This window comes from Micromys minutus, assembly GCF_963924665.1.
Source record: "Micromys minutus genome assembly, chromosome: 7".
Taxonomy (NCBI): Eukaryota; Metazoa; Chordata; class Mammalia; order Rodentia; family Muridae; genus Micromys; species Micromys minutus.
In genome coordinates, this window is record NC_137976.1 from 67,938,498 (window position 1) to 67,948,562 (window position 10,065).

Genomic DNA, 10,065 nt, shown 5'->3' on the forward strand with positions numbered 1-10,065 from the left:
GACGGTCTGTGTGCAGTAGCCAACTGTGCTGTGCTTGCTAATCACTGACCTGTGACTTGTGCAATCTTATTTTAGAATGATTTGTACTGCCAGACTGAAATTCCTTATTTGGAACTTGCAGCATCCCAGAGCCCTAAGAATCCATCTTGATAAGACGTGTGGGTTTATCCATCATCATAGATGAAGAATAGATGTAGGGTCAGGAACCCCAGAGAAGGTCTCAAACTGTAGCTGAACTATGAAGAAGGCACTTCTCTAAGGTGTGTGTATGTGTGTGTGTGTGTGTGTGTGTGTGTTTAGCTTTCTCAAGTAGCAAATATTGCAATAGCATTAATGAGTGTGTATGGAATTTTTAAAGGCACTAGATCTTCTTGTCTTTTTGCGAATGCTATGGTAACCTAGCATGTGTATACAGAAGGCTACTTTACGGGATTCAGGGTGTCAATGGGAGGCTAGGTGCCTTTTAGCCTCTAACACCACTTCTGTCCTTTCCCTGGAGCTTACACAGCAGTCTGGATTTCAGAATACAGACCTGGAGAGATGGGCAAAGGTTGTGAGACCAGAACTAAGTGTAGAATCTGGGGTGAGTGCACCCCAGTACGCCCTGTTATATGTATGATACAGTCCATCATGATGCCGCCCACCGGTGCACAAAACTTAATATTTTACAAAATATTTGCACAAGCATTATGTCTTTTGGTATGTCGGGCATTCATATAAGGGCCTTTCATAAAGTACTATGAAAAACTGCAAGGGGTACCTTCAAATATTAGGAAAACAAAGCAAAATTGTTAGGATTGTGTAAACCCCACCCCTCAATTACCTGGCAGTAGCCAGGTATGCTCCGCCCCAGTGACCTGACACTATAAAAGGGGCTGCTTGACCCCTCCTCTCTCTTTTGGCCCCTCTTGCCTCCTGCCTCTCTTGCTCTCCCAACCCTACCCCTCCTCTTCTCCTTCCCTCTCCCCCCCCTATGGCCGGCCTCTACTCCTCTATTTCTCTCTCTCTCTCTCTCTCTCTCTCTCTCTCTCTCTCTCTCTCTCTCTCTCTCTGCCTCTACCACCCTCTTAACTCTCCCATGACATGAATAAACTCTATTCTGCACTATAATATCGTGTGGCTGGTCCCTCAGGGGGAAGGGATTCCCAACATGGGTCCCCCAGAGGCATCTCCCTTGCCCCCAGGCCTCACCGCACCTCCATGGGCCATATGCCCTCCACTCTCTTCATCCTTCCCTTAACATTGGTGCCGAAACCCGGGACATCATCTTTTCACAGCATTGGTGCCCTGTGACTTTTTCTTTCATTGGTGCCCGTTATCTTTCCTTTCAAAAATGACTGACCTTCTTCCCCCATGAGAAGGGGAGAGAAACATGCATATTGTAGGGGCCCTGTGACGACAATTCCCTAGGTGAATAAACAGGAGCCATCTAGGTGGTGAAAAATCACATACTGGAAGCACACACCGAAGCCGGCCGGTGCCTTTGAGAGATAGAGGGTTTGGGGGAATCAGCTCTTAATGTAGTATTAAGCCGAGATGTCCGGTCTGTAAACGAACTGGCTAGGCTTCGAAGACAGTGCAAACAAAATTGGATCTTAACGCCATTTGATACTTATTTTCCAGGAGAGGAAGCAGGCTCTAGAAGTCAGGACCTTCGCTAAAGCCATGCTTGTAAGTAAGGTAACCCTGGAGCAGGCGGGAACTCAAGAGTCAGCGCTGGTTTTTTTTTTTTTTTTGCTACCCTGTGCTGCCTCCAGCAGGCCTGAGCCACAGCTGGCCTTGCATGAGGCCTCTGGGCTGTTTTTCCTGAGCCAGTGGGGCTGGCTCTGGCAAAGAGTGGAAGTGGGTGGGGTGGGGGCCGTGGGGCAGAGGACGGGCCTGACAACAAGGGCTACATTCAAGGCCTGCACTGGAGCCCGTGGAAAGCTACAGTCTCTTGGAGCCGTCCAGCCTTGGCAAGGCAGCAGGGGCCTTATAAGGAAATGTTGTTCCTTCTCAGCCAGTGGGACTGGGATAGAGCCCTGGGCCTGCAGGACAGAGCTGCCCTTGTGGTGGTAGGCTGGGGGTGCCACCCACCGAAGGTCTCAATGGGCCACTTCTGCAGGCTCAGCATTCCCTCTCAGCCTGGGGAACTGCAGCCCCACTCCCCATACCCACCCACTCTTTAGTGCCCTGCGCTGATTGGAGGAAAGAGGAAAAAACAAAACAAAACAAAGACTTGGCAAAGTCCCTGGCCTCCTCGGGTTTTTTTTTTTTAAAGCCGAATTGCGCAGAAACCAGATTGAAATCGAACTGTCTTTTCCCCCGATGGATGCACAGGTAAAGAGGTCTCTCGTTGGCCTGCTGGCCTCTCCTGCACCTTGTCAATCTGTGAACCTAAGAATTACCGCCTGGCTTAGTCTGGTGCAGAAGAGCATGAGGCTGAGACTGAGCAGGGTGGAGCCTTATGCCCTGTGAATTTACCTTTTTCATCCCCCACAAGAAAGCAGGAGGCTTTGGTACCCACAGGAGAAGGGTGATTCTTCTCAGCCGCCTCACCTGAGCCAGGCAGGCCACAGGGCCTGCAGGAGTCAGAAGTGTATAGAGGAAAAACACAGACTATCCAGACACAGCTGACTCTCAGTGGGAAATGACGGTAAGCACTGCTGAGTCCCTGGGAAGAGCCCTTTCCTGCAGCCAGTCAAGGAGAGCCCCAGAAGACCTCACTCAATTTGACGTTGAACTTGCTGGTGGCGTTGAAGCAGAAAAGATGTTTAATGCAGCCTTTTGCTTTTATTGTTCAGACAGTCAGAGACCCATGAAATCCTAGAGCTAAGAGATTTTGAAACAACCTGCTCTCCGTCTAATGCTCAGATTTCCTTCCCAGCCTCCTCAGTGCACCACAGCCAACATGTGCATCTGTGACCATGCACTTGGTCCTTCAAGACATCTGCCCAGGATCTACAAGCCACCCCCATCTCTCACCCAGAGTGTCAGTCATTGTGGAATACCTCCAGGATACGAAGAGCAATAAATTTCAGGAACGGGAGAAAGCTGTTGGCATAATGTTTGGTGTTCAGAGCAAAGCTTTGAGAAGCACACAGGAGAAACATTGCCAAGACTACAAGCCCCAGTAAAAACTCAGGGTTTGGAAGTGGGAAAGTCCTTTTGGTTACACTAAAGTCTTTGTCAGAGTTTCTGTTACTGTGATTAAACACCACTGACCAAAATTAATTCGTGGAGGAAGGATTTACTTTATCTTACACTTCCAGGTCATAGTTCATCAGTGAGGGAAGTCAGGGCAGGAACTGAAGGCAGGAACTGAAGGAGACAGGAGCTCATGCAGAGGCCTAGGAGGAATGCTCGTTACTGGCTTGCTTCTCATAGTTTATGCAACCTACATTCTTATAGACTTAGGACCACCAGCCCAGGGGTTACCACCACAGCAAGCTGGGCCTTTCCCACATCCATCATCAACCAAGAAAATGTACCATAGTCTTGCCCACTGGTTAATCTGAAGCATTTCCTCAGTTGAGCCTTCCTCTCTCTTCCCAAATGACTCTGACTTGTGCCACACTGACATGAAACTTGCTGCCACACTAGATGATCAGAAGAATCTGTGAGTATAGGTGCTGTAGAGAAGATTATGTTTGGGGCAAAACAAAAGCTAAGATTTTTAAAGTTTCATTTTGAGAGAGTAGAAAGAATTCAGTTTCTAGAGGAAGATACTAACTTGAGCAAGACTCAGATGACGGGAAATTTGGGGCTCTGATGGTGTCTGTGGGGAGATAGCATGGCTAGATATAAGAGAGGAGGAAGGACTTAGAGTTGGGGAATGGGCAATGCTCTAGGGTATTCTATGGGTCCTGAATGGCAGTGAAGAGACTCAGAAGATAGCCAGGAGCCACAGGAAGCTCTTGAGCACTCAGGAGGTGTGACTGTCGTTCACTATAGGTGTCACGTAGAAACTCAAGATAGCATCAGGAACACAGGAAGAACTGGGGTGTGGGGTGTGGATGTCTCTGTGTCAACAGTCAGGCTCTGGGCCGGGAGACTGTTCTTTCCGGCTTCCCACCAAGAGCCCAGGACTTAAAGTAATGCTGGGTCTTTGAGGTATGTCTGAAGAACTGGTCACACTTCCCTCAGGAGAGGGTGGGAACAAGTTTGATTTATTTCTCTTTTTAATTTGAGGATCTTCATACACAAGTCACACCGTTCAAAGTGGTACTAAAAACCCAGGCTTCTGATATGCACACACACACACACACACACACACACACACACACACACACACACACACATTCACCCACGCTCGTGATACTATGATGAAGCCTCCTCTCAGAGCCTGTCTTTGGTTGTGTGTTCATAGCAATGAAGTGTTCCAGACCCATCTCACTGTCCAGCACATCCAGCTCAACAGTGAGATTGTGGACTTGAGTTTGGTCTCCATATGTGGACAAAAGGATGCGCTGACCTTTGGTAGCAGACATTGATTGCCATCAAATTTCTTCCCTGATGTTGCAGGCACCGCCTCTGCACTAGCGGCTATGGTTATATTCACTATGGATTTGTAGGTAAAAATGAATCTAATTATATTTAAAGGCATTATATGATTGTTTTATGGTGTAGTACCACCATAATTGTAAATCTTAACTGGTCATCATTAACATGATGATTGAGATCTCATAGGTGAAGAATTTTGGGGAGTATTCCTTTTCTTAATTTTTGTATTCCTCCATCTATGCTGTCAACTGGCTAGTCTCAGCTTCTAACTCAAGGGACAGTCTTTGACACACCTCCCCTGAACATTTTCATTTGGGCTGATTTCATCTGTTAATTCGTTATTCATGCACTCATCCAACTTAGTAATGGAGAGGTTAGAACGTCAAAAATTAGAAGGGCAATTCACTGCAATGTCTTTTTCCTCTTTGCCCTTTTACTTTCTTCCAACAGCAGTTTGCATTCCCATTTTCTGGTGCATAGCTGTCTGCTTCTAAACGCTGGAATTCTTCATCGAGTGCAGGCAAACCCAGAGCGACCCCTGACCCCACTTGAAGATGATCGGGAGGTACTGAGCTCACCAAATATGGTGACACTTAAATACTGCCTCATGCAGTCTCTTAGAGGAATCTCAGGCTCAGTCAAATGAGGAATATGCTCTCAGATTTTGTGCCAATTCCACGAGATCTTGGTGGGGCATACAGTTGTGCATCATAATGACAGCTGGGTTGAAGTCATAGTGGTATCATTTTCAGGCTAGATCTCCTTAGCTTTCTGAGGCTGGCCCTACTTTTCCTAACCGATGCTTTGCTTTCCCATTACACTGCAGCCCTTTTTGCTCACTGATGGTGGTGGAGCCCTTCCCTGTCCATTAATGGTGTTGGAACATTCAGTTGCTTATCAGTAGAATGGGGAGCTACACTTTCTCGGAGAGGATTGGGATTCATCATTTCTGGAGGTGCTCCTCTGTGCATGCTGGTTTCTGGGAAGGGTATCTAAGTCCCATTTGGTGAAGGAGTCTCTTTTCCAAACAGAAAAGGCACCTTCCATTTGTGAACATTATGGCCGTCAGTACTGTGTTATTGGGCAATTCCCTAAGATCAGTAACCTGGAACTTCACTGTTCAGCCACTTCTTCCCAGTGTCCTGTGGGCTTTACTTACAGAGATAGCAACAAATCAGTATAAACTGAATCATAAATATCTTGCTCGTGGCAGATGTATGACATCCTAGTCGGTGGGGAAAACAGATGCAGAAGCCCGCCGGAGAAGAACTCAGGGTTTGAACCTATTGAAATGCTAAGCAAAGTATGTAAAAAATGAAAATTAAAAAATAGTTATCCATGTGTCCTTTGTCTTTAGTGGTATTTTTATTTTCTACCATCTTGTGCACGCATGATATATATATTTTAAATGACTGCAGTCATCATGCAAATGCTATTTAGCATTTTGTGTTTCCACTTAATATCATATACTCTTGCCATATTGCTCCAATCTTTGTTTTATGGCTCTAGAAATGCCATTGTGATGATTCAGAGCGAGCCTTTTTCTGTCTCACCTATGGCTGAAATTTTATGTCCCCACCTGCTTAGCATTATGGAGAATTTTTAAAGGAACATCTTAGGATACTTAGTCTTGTACTTTTATTGACTTTTTTTTCCCCTTAAGAATCCTTGGATTCAAGGACAGAAGAGACTTGGTCAAGGTTTGGGCTTCTTCACGGGCTGGAGCATTTCTTCTTTAAGAATGCCAACGGTGTCAGGCAGCTCTGTAAGTCCTCGTCCTGATCTTCTTGGCTGCGAGCACTCTGAGCCAGTGACTAGCATGTCACCTGGCAACTGAGCAGAGAAGCAGACATTTGCTAGGTCCTCAGGGAAGCTGATCCTACACAAGTTCTCTGCTGGTGACAGAAGAGTGCACACAGGGTGGGAGGAGATTGTGTACCGGAAGTCTATCTTGCTGACAGAGGTTATTTCACTTGTGACAGCCATTTAAGGGCCTCCGAACCAAAACCGTGAGATTTTGCCAGCGAGAGCAGGATAGTGCTGGGATTCCTCAGTGGTTTTAGGGGTGAAGGCTGCCTGGGGTGGAAGGATATGAAGTCAATGTATTCTTAATGAAAGGACACTGTGGCCCTCATCAGTGACAGCACATATGGGCACAGATCCTGGGGCAGATGTCTGATACGTAAGTCACAGATGCCATTAGGAGCCCTTCCTTGTAGATGTGATTAAACTTGACCAAGCTCCACTGCCAAGCCTTCTGAGAGCCTTGATTAAACAACATGTTAGCCACGAATGCCCACAGGACATGTCACCATGACACATTTGCATGACATATCATGTATCTGTTTGAGGACAAGACCCAGTGTCTTCCTCGGCCTTCATAAAAATCCAGTTGCTCCAAGACCTCTTTGAGTTTGGTCACTACTGAAACATTGAGATCACAAGGACTGGGCAGCGCTTGCTCCTGTTTTATGCTCACCCATCTTTCCAGCTCATTTTTGGAACAAGAGGCAACCAACTTCTATCTTCCTCATGGTGGCACCTCTTAGTGAGGCCGCTTCTGTGCCCATCAAGGCATTGCCCCAAGTTGTTAAGTGAAAGAAAGTCTTTATCTGCCAGGTCAAATAACCTTATCCTTATAGTGTAGGTGGGCAGGTTTGTTTGGTTCTTTGCTTTTAGATAAAACAATAACATCTGTTAAGGGTACAATAGCATCCAGGCTTCCCAGGGTAGTCTCACATGTGTTTGGTTGGGCAGATTCTCAATATGGATACTTGTGCAGCCTTAAGGTCTATTTGTTGAAACCTAGCTTCCAGTACGAGGACATTAGGAGGTGGTGACTTGTGGAGGTCCTATGATTTGTCCATGGTGGAAAGGTATGGGCATTTACAGATGGGATTAGGGTTCTTGTAAAAGGGGTCCATGGTGCTTTTCCTCTTTTCTCCACTCATGGGTATACCAAAACGTTGGCAATGTCTTCCTGGAGAAAGCCTGCTCTAAGTAACCCTCATCAGAGCCTCACTATTTTGACTCCCTGACTTTGAATGTCCAGTCTCCAGACCTCTGAGATAGATGCAGATGTTTCCCTTAAGTCACAAGGGTTGTGTAAGTTTCTTATTGCCCTCCCATGGGCTAAGATAACAATCCTTATCTTGGTTTAGAAGCAAAATAGCTGAGACTTGGAGAAGGGGAGAAGCAGTTTCCAGCCACATCACTGGTGACAGATGGTGTAGCATCAGAAGCCAAACCTGAGCTGCAGATCACACTGACAGCAGCCCCGGGAACCTCATCAAGCACTGTGCGGGACATGTGCTCAATAAATGCCCATGCAGTAGGCATGCTTAAGCACTTGCTTTGCCTGTACCGAAGAATGCAGAATGAGGGCTTTCTTCTTACCCCAGTGCCTGACCCTTAATCAAAATCAGATATGATAGGAAAACTGTTGCATATGCTCAAAGTGGAATAGAACCCATCCATCACTAGGAGCATACGCTGACACCATAGGCATTGCAAGGATCACACCCAGAACTCCAGACTCAAAGCCTCAGTAGTCTGTCACTCTACTCACATGAAACATTGACATAAGTCAATCAGTGACAAGAGAAAATAGATGGGTCTTGATAGTCTTAGAAGTGGAAGAGATTGACCGTGCTACAGACAAGGATGAAAATAGATTGTAACTATCTTTGGACTGGCGGATCTGCAACTGTGGTGGTTTGAATAAGGGTAGACCCCATGACTCATGTGATTGAATACTTGGCCCACAGGAAGTAGTATTAATAGGAGGTGTGGCTTGGAGTAGGTGTGGCCTTATTGGAGGAAGTATGTCACTCACGTCACTGTAAAGGCAGGTTTTGAGGTCTTACATGCTCAAACTGAGCTTAATGTCACAGTCTCCTGCTGCCCACAGATCAAGATGTAGAACTGTCAGTTCCTTCTCTAGCACCACCTCTGCCTGCACCCTGTCATGCTCCTACCATGGTGATAATGGACTGAATCTCTGAACCTGTAAGCCTGCCCCAATTATGTTTTCCTTTAAAAGACTTGCTGTGGTCATGGTGTCTCTTCACAGCAATAGAACCCCTAAGATAGCAACATAGTAATGTACTGAATGACATTAAACTAGGTAACTTAAAAAAGTTAGCTGTTAAGTGTATCTCACCCATAACCTAAAGCCAACAAAGAAACCCAGAAATGGAAGGATGAGAAATCAGAGTTGTGCCTTTTCTCTTTCCATAGTGAGCCTCAGACATCCTTGGACCACTGGAAGCCATGATGCTACGTCATGGGGCTTAGACACACACAGATTCTAATCCTGCTTACAGCTGTATGGGCTCTGGGAGATTTATGTCTCTTTCTGGATTTCAGCCTCCCCATCTGCAAGAGGAGGACATTATCCAGACTGTACCCAAAACTCATTCCAGAAAATCTCCAGAAGATCCTGAGACCAGAAACAGGATGGTTATACTAGAAGTGGAAGTGTTTTGTGGGATTCTGGGGTACCTTCCCTCTCTAGCTCAAAGGGTCTGGGACTTTCAATAAATGTCCTGTTACTGGGCACCAGGGAACAGTCATAGAGAAGTGCCTCAGCTTCTGATCTTGTTGTCAAGGCCAGTACTCCCTCCCACCGGACTTCAACAGCAGTGTAAGCCCATGGTAATCCTGCTACACATTGAGTCATTCAATACCTCCCAAGTGCGACCCATCAGGGAGATCAGCCCTAGGCAGATCGCTGAGACTTGATCTAAAGCACTTTTCAACATTTATGGAACTTTCCACAGGGAAGTGATTTAGGAATTTATCACATATAGGTCAGTGTTAAGTGGGAACAGTTCACCATGGGTTCATTTGTTTACTGTGACCCCTTTCCCAAGTGTTCTTGCCCAGGCACTTTGCTAGGCTTTATGAAAATGTAGATATGTTCAAGGAATTTATTTTCTACCAAGAAGGACAACCCCATACAGGCAGTAATTAGGAATATAAAGTAAATGGACAGGCAGAGCAAGACACAGTTGAGCTCACTCACAGGGGTGGGGAAATGGTGAAAGGCAAGGTGGAGGGCCAAGGAAGGTGGCACTTAAGCTGGGTTTTGGGCAATATTGGCAATATTTGGGGTTCCATATTCCAGTGATACCTCAAAGAAGGTGACAATTAGATTCACCTCTTCCAGCAGGCGGTCTTTTGTTGCAGTTGATGGTTTCAATTGCTGTTGCTATGTGACATAAACAGAAAGCTAAATTTCAGTCTGTATATAGTCTGTATATATTTCTTTCAAATTTATCTTTCATTCATTTGTGTGTGTTTATCTTCCATTAGTGTTTAAAAATTACTTGGGAATTGGTCTGATACCTCTTAAAGTCATTGACTCTTGAAGTTCTTGCTTAGATGATCCAGTGTCCTGCAATCTACTTCTCTTATTTTTTGATTTTTTGATTTTTTTTAAATTTATTTTAAAAACCAAAGATAAATGTACAAATTTTCACCATTTTTGCATAAAAGTATACGAATACATTTTTTAAGGTTGTAATTAAGTATTTGTGGGTATATATACATACTTCTGAACTCCCCTGAGTGTCTCTGTTC